The sequence below is a fragment of the Papaver somniferum genome, chromosome 5, assembly GCF_003573695.1.
Source record: "Papaver somniferum cultivar HN1 chromosome 5, ASM357369v1, whole genome shotgun sequence".
Taxonomy (NCBI): Eukaryota; Viridiplantae; Streptophyta; class Magnoliopsida; order Ranunculales; family Papaveraceae; genus Papaver; species Papaver somniferum.
The window spans coordinates 53,741,337-53,748,868 of NC_039362.1; positions in this window are offsets into that span (position 1 = coordinate 53,741,337).

Below are 7,532 nucleotides of genomic sequence, written 5' to 3' on the forward strand. Positions count from 1 at the left end.
TAAGTCTTTCCTAGACAAAATACATGGTCTACTACTTTAAATCTTCACAAAGATGATAAAAACCGATAGTCATATTGTTCCCATGTTTCATTTCGTGCTTTCTACTGTCGCATAACATTCACGATTTTATGGATTTCCTGGGGTACTTATGCTACTTATAGTCATAACCAAAACAACATTATTCTAACACAATTCATTCCAAAAGAATAATCCAAAACCCTCATAGATAACAGTTACCTATCAATTCAAATCAAACCATAAACCAGGCGTTTTGTTTTCCTTTCGGAAAAAAAAAGGAAAGCCAACCCCTTTTATAGGCATAACACTTTTGGAATTTGAATAAGGAAAGGATTTCCTATTTGAGTTACGTATGGAAAGAGGCAACTGGTCCCGCAATAACAAGCCTCACGGTGCCCAACGGTCCGCACCACGCCAAGCCAGCACCGTGCCAAGCCAGCGCCGTGCCAGGCCAACAGTCAGCGCCCACGCCAAGCCAGTACCCACGCCAAGCCAGCGCCCATTCCAAGCCGATCCGGCGCTAACAGATTGCATCTTTCCGGCGCCAGCAGCTTGCATCCTTTCCATCGCCAGCAGCTTGCATCTTTTCCAGCGTTAGCAGCTTGCATCCTTCCAGCGCCAGCAGCTTGCATCTTTCCAGCGCCAGCAGCTTGCATCCTTCCGGCGCTAACAGCTTGCATCCTTTCCAGCGCTAACAGCTTGCACCCTTCCAGCGCCATCTTCTCCGCTCCATAACCAGCCAAAGCAGCGCCATCCTCACCCTTCGAAACAACGCCATGGCTCCATCACTCTGTGATCAAAACCGTGCCATCTCTGCATGATACACCTACGATCACCAGAACCAGAGCCGCTTCCACCACCCCAACGTTTCTTCAAGTATGACAGCTCCAACCGTCACCAGAGACGCTGTTACTCCACCATCAGGGAAAGATACTGGAAGAACCGGAAGAAGCCGACCTCCTTTTACCACTATTGATTTGATGAAAAAACAAAAGGTTCTCGTAAGGCTCAGACAGACGTGTTTATAACTCAGGAAGAGATACCTATTTCCTCAAGACACTGATGGAGCGGCCACCATAAGAGTCACGTCAACCCAGAAGGGAGCTTACAAAGAATACTTTTAACATCCGGCGCAGGCACTTCAGCAGGACGTGCGTTTATAGATGAAGAGGCTCGCGTTGCTCTTGAACGCCCAGTAGAAGGTAATCAGCAATCCAATTCCGTCACACGTAAATATCATGAACGACTTCTCCAAAATCGAGGCAAAGGAAATCAGCAACCCTCCTGAGTTCATAGAGACCCTCTTCCCATCAGGAGATGCACGGTTTCTGGGGACTTCGCCTACAAAGTCGTGCAGTTTATGATGAAACAGTTATGTGAGATTTTATATTTCTCCAAGGCGTAGCGTCAAGACATATTTGCATCCCTCAACCGCACTGCATCAGGAAAGCAGGTGTTTCCAGCCAGGGAAGCTGTTCCCAAACCCCAACCTCTCCTGGAAAGCACGATCGATAGATGGAACTGGGTACTCCTAACCTCTATTCATATGGATGTCGAGTTTGACAGAACGCGGTATCCGACTTCAACATGGTAACCGTCAAGGCTCTGAGAGTTGCACGGCGTCGTTTCAATGTTCTCTCCAGAAGTGGCTCCGCTTCAACGTTCTCCAGCAGCGGCTCCGCTTCAACGTTCGCTTCAACAGCCGGTCTGCTTCAACGTTCGCTCCAGCAGCCGCTCCGCTTCAGCGTTCTCTCTATAAGCTGCTCCAGGATCCGAAGCCGAAGCTTCAACGCTTGGCTCCTTGAGTTTCAACGTCCTCTCCAAGAGCCGAAGACGCTTCAACACCACTCCTTCCTGCAAAGGGTCGTGCCACCCCACTCCCCATGTCAAGGATCATGATCGCAGCCAGCCAATCTTCGTAGTCATGGCCACCTTTTGATCCATACCGCCAAAACTCGTGACCATGGACAGTTTGCTCGCTTACGCATCCAGCCAATCCTTTTACTTCCATGGATGCCCATACAATTCTAGCCAACCTACATTGTTCCCACGACAATGTAGTGTCTTCTGATTACATCTGCTACCAATAACTGTTGTCGCTCATTTGTTGATACCAGCCAGAGCTTCACCGCAGCAGCAATCACTACAAAGATCTACACGGAATCCCTTCATTGTCAAAGCTCAGAAGACACAGTCAACCAAAAGGCCATAGCCACAACAAGGTCATCTACTCTTCAAGGGTGTAGCGCAAGAATATCATCACCTCTCTGTCTAGAAGACGCCTTCAACACTTTACGAGGCCGCGGCGGATCCCAAGCCTGCTCAGAGGAAAACAACTTCAGAAACTAAAGAAAAATGCGACCGGGGACTGCTCATCGCAGTCCATCCCGACGACCATCAAAGACTCATGAGATGACTCCAGAGACGCGGCTGGAACATTTTCTTGAAGAAACAGAGGGAGCCACGATAAACAACATAACTCTCTCATTACTACCACTTCGTTATCCAGAATATTTCGTCCATGTGCATCCCAGCAACACATCCAGAAGAGTACAATAAGCTTGTATCAAATCCTGTGGACATGGATTCAAGGCGATGCAATGAAAGTAGGCTACACAAGGGGACTACCAGCACGGGACGCTTTCACTCCCCTCAACTTGGTTATTTATGATTTCAACATCATTACTGCCGAAGTTTTACAAACCACAGAAATTTCTCAACATGAAGTCGTACATGTGCATCGAAGACTCCAAAAGCACGCCGCAGAGATACATTCACATATTCGGCCATGCCATCGGATCTAACAGAAATATAACTGGGGACTGCTCACCGCATCCCATTCCATATTCGAAGGGTGTCTCATGGGGCAAAGTCCTTGAAGACTTGATAGCACCACATCGGCAGCAGAATGTCTCCCAACTCATCCATTTCATCTTGTGGCTTCGGAAGATTTCTACCATGCAATTATCCACGGCATATCATCATCGCGATCAGAAGCCCAGACACCGAACAACCTAAAATCAAGGATGGACCGACAACACAACCGCAATCTCTAAGATTAGCCCTGACATGATCATTGTCGAGCATACATTTCATCCATCTGTCCCAAGAGTGCAATGGAGTTTGGTAAATTTTGGAATCCTCTGGAGAGACACAACAGACGAAAGCACGGATCCGGACGAGCAACAGAAATCAGAAGAAGGTCGATACCTCTTTTCATGAGGGAGGAGTTTCTAGAGTTTGAACAGAATAAAGATTCCTTCTTGCTCCATGAACGGGAATAGATGACTGGGCGCGACTATGCCACCTCGGGCCCGCAATATCCCTCCTGAGTTTTACTGTCTGGCTGTTTTCGCCTTCTAAACGAACTCAAAACCTAAATATTCTCGCCTGAGGAGATAAGAAATTATTTTCTGATCAGAATGGAGGGGCGGACCGTCAAAATCCGAGTTCGTATGAGAATTCTACAACGATTTTAGTAAGGGGCGCTAATTAGGGTTTCGGCATGCCAAACCCTGATTTAAGACAAAGTTGTCATCATTCCATGGAAATGAAGCCAGTCGTCATCCTTCCACGGAACTGAATCCAGTCGCCATCCGTTCACGGAACTGAAGCCAGTCGTCATCCTTCCACGGAACTGAAGCTAGTTGCCATCATTCCACGGAACTGAAGCCAGTACTCGAGCCAGCGCTCATGCCATGCCCAAGCTAGCACCCATGCCAAGTTTATGATAGCGGCTCCTTTCCAAGCCGACCAATACTGACGGCTCCTTTCCAATCCGACTAATGCTGACGACTCCATTCTAAGCCGACCAATGCCGACGGCTCCATTCCTAGCCAGTACAACGTCTGCGGCTCCATTCCTAGGCAGTACAACGTCTGCGGCTCCATTCCAAGCCAATCCAACGCCTGCGGCTCCATTCCTAGACAGTACAACGCCTGCGGATCCATTCCTAGCCAGTACAACGCCTGCGGCTCCATTCCAAGCCAATCCAACACTAACGGCTCCATTCCAGGCCAGGCCAATACCAACGGTTTTCCAAGACAAGCCAGCAACGCCAACAACTCGCTAAGCCAGCACCTCCGTGTTCCCTAACCCAGCCAAGATGACGCGTGACCAAGCCAATCCGACAATCTACATCACACCACTTCACGGTCTAGCCAGCAACACGAGAATCACGAACTCTCCTTACCTCTCAAAAAAGGTTATCCGGGTCTTCTTGACCATCTTTTCACGACTTGTCATTTCGATTTTGTCCTCGCATGTCACCATCTTATGCTTACCTCGCAACAATGCTCCTGTTTCGAGCTAAGAAGAGGACTTAATGATGATGGTGGTTTTTATCTTAGGGTTAAAATCGTAAAACCTTACATCTGGCATGACGTCACTATGACCACTAGTGCATTTATTGAATCATTCAACATGCCTACGTAAGAATTACCAGGGTACCTTTTTTTATATACATGTGTCATGTTCCACGGCAGAACCCTTAGTATTGACTGACATCATCTCCCTTCATACCAAACCCTAATTCTCACGCCAGCGAGCCAATGGAAAACCATGCCAGCCACGTCTCCGCGCCAAGGCATGCCAACCATGCCAGCCGCACCACCGTGCCAATGGCAAACCATGCCAGCCACGTCTCCGCGCCAAGGCATGCCAACCATGCCAGCCGCACCACCGTGCCAATGGAAAACCATGCCAGACACGTCTCCGCGCCAAGGCATGCCAACCATGCCAGCCGCACCACCGTGCCAATGGAAAACCATGCCAGTCACGTCGTCGCGCCAAGGCATGCCAACCATGCCAGCCGCACCACATGTGCCAATGGCATGCCGTGCCAGCCACATCTCCGCGCCAAGGCATGCCAACCATGCCAGCCGCACCACATGTGCCAATGGCATGTCGTGCCAGCCACATCTCCGCGCCAAGGCATGCCAACCCTGCCAGTCGCACCACATGTGCCAATGGCATGCTGTGTCAGCCACATCTCCGCGCCAAGGCATGCCAACCATGCCAGCCGCACCACATGTGCCAATGGCATGTCGTGCCAGCCACATCTCCACGCCAAGGCATGCCAACCATGCCAGCCACGTCTCCGCGCCAAGGAATGCCAACCATGCCAGCCACGTCTCCATGCCAAAGCCATGCACGACACTGGGATGCCAAAATGAGGGGTTGCAACAATCAACGACCACCCTTCCATCTGAGATGCAGATCTCATCCTTCCAAGTTCGCCACCTAACGCATGGCAACTTGCGTCCCGAAGCCAAACATCACGGTTTATGCAAACCCTAATTTTGGCCGCGCCTAACACATGCCAAAGCCATGCACGACGCTGGCTGCCAAAACGAAGGGTTGCAACAATCAACGGCCACCCTTCCATCTGAGATGCAGATCTCAGCCGTCCAAGTTCGCCACCTAACGCATGGAAACTTGCGGCCCAAAGCCAAACATCACGGTTTATGCAAACCATAATATTGGTCGCCCTAACACATGCCAAAGCCATGCACGACGCTGGCTGCCAAAACGAAGGGTTGCAACAATCAACGACCACCCTTCCATATGAGATGCAGATCTCAGCCGTCTAAGTCGCCACCTAACGCATGGAAACTTGCAGCCCAAAGCCAAACATCACGGTTTGTGCAAACCCTAATTTTGGCCGCGCCTAACACATGCCAAAGCTATGCACGACGCTGGATGCCAAAACGAAGGGTTGCAACAATCAACGGTCACCCTTCCATCTGAGATGCAGATCTCAGCCGTCCAAGTTCGCCACCTAACGCATGTAAACTTGAGGCCCAAAGCCAAACATCACGGTTTACGCAAACCCTAATTTTGGTCGCACCTAACACATACCAAAGCCATGCACGACGTTGGCTTCCAAAACAAAGGGTTGCAACAATCAACGGCCACCCCTCTATCTGATATGCAGATCTCAGTCGTCCAAGTTTGCCACCTAACGCATGGCAACTTTCGTCCCAAAGCCAAACATCACGGTTTATGCAAACCCTAATTTTGGTCGCGCCTAACACATGCCAAAGCCATGCACGACGTTGGCTTGCAAAAAGGAGGGTTGCAACAATCAACGGCTACCCTTCCATCTGAGATGCGGATCTCAGCCGTCCAAGTTTGCCACCTAACGCATGGCAACTTCCGGCCTAAGGCCAAACATCACGGTTTTTCCAAAACCCTAATTTTGGTCGCGCCTAAACTACGCCATGCCTGCCCTACCACATGTCGCTAGCTTCCAAAAGAAGGGTTGCAACAATCAACGACCACCCTTCCTCCTGAGATGCAGATCTCATCCGTACAAAGCTGCCACCAAACGACTTGTGGCAATGTCTTGAGTGCGATGCTAACTCTCTGGTAATGGCACCAACCTGGCTACGATGCCTTTTCTCTGGTCACGGCACCAACCTGGCTACGATGCCTACTCTCTGGTCACGGCACCCACCTGGCTACGATGCCTACTCTCTGGTCACGACACCGACCTGGCTACGATGCCTATTCTTTGGTCACGGCACCAATGTGGCTACAAACGCCAAATCCTTTGGCCACGCCACACGTAGCAACATGCTACACGTTTTCTACAGAAACACTCGAGACATCAAAACATGTCACAAACTGGGGATGCTCATCAGGGTATTGGTTTGGCGGTTTACAGCGTGCGGCGTACACTAAGCCCGTTACAAGACAGTGTCATAAGAATGAGGCGGTTAGTAAATACAGGTAGTAATGGTGAAACGCTTTCCTTCATTATGGAACATTAATTCCAGGCGTTACCGGTTATCACCTCCTCCCATTTAATCATCTGTTTCTATTTCTTACGAGACCCGAGTACGTTTCACTTCGACTTGTAAAAATAGGTCTTACCTATTTCCACCGAAAAACAAGTTTTGTTCAGGAACATATAGCACTCAGAAATCACTTGTTAGCTTTCACTTTCTGATACAAGCCAAACAACTACTCTTCCAGAATCAACTATTCTGGTCTCAACACTCTCTTCGCTTCCCTCCCCAAAAACCAACCCCTCGAAGCAAGTCTGGAACGGCCATTTCTTGGTTTAGGACGGATTTGTACAGATTGATCTCTCGAATCTAAAGTACTCCCTTGTAGTACATTGTTTAGGGTTTAAGATCGTTTCTCACCCACAACACACGAAATTACCGAAACCAGCAGAAACTGTTTTCACCCTCAAACAGTCACGACCAACTATGCTTTGCTTTGTCAAGGTGCACCGCTGCATGACGAATAACTGTGCTACCCGAAGATAAATCAGACAGTTTAAAGGCAACTAATGTCGTCTTCCGGGATGTTTTGTTGTGATTTATTAAACAAATGAACAACAAACAAAACTATAAAAAAAGTTGAGGGATTTGTCTTAATATTTTCGGTTAATGTTCAATTTTATTATTATTTAGGTATTAAATCTTTAATTAATATAAAATTTAGATACTGAATAATTAAGTAAATCTCCATATTATATCTTTTTCGTTGGATTATATTATATT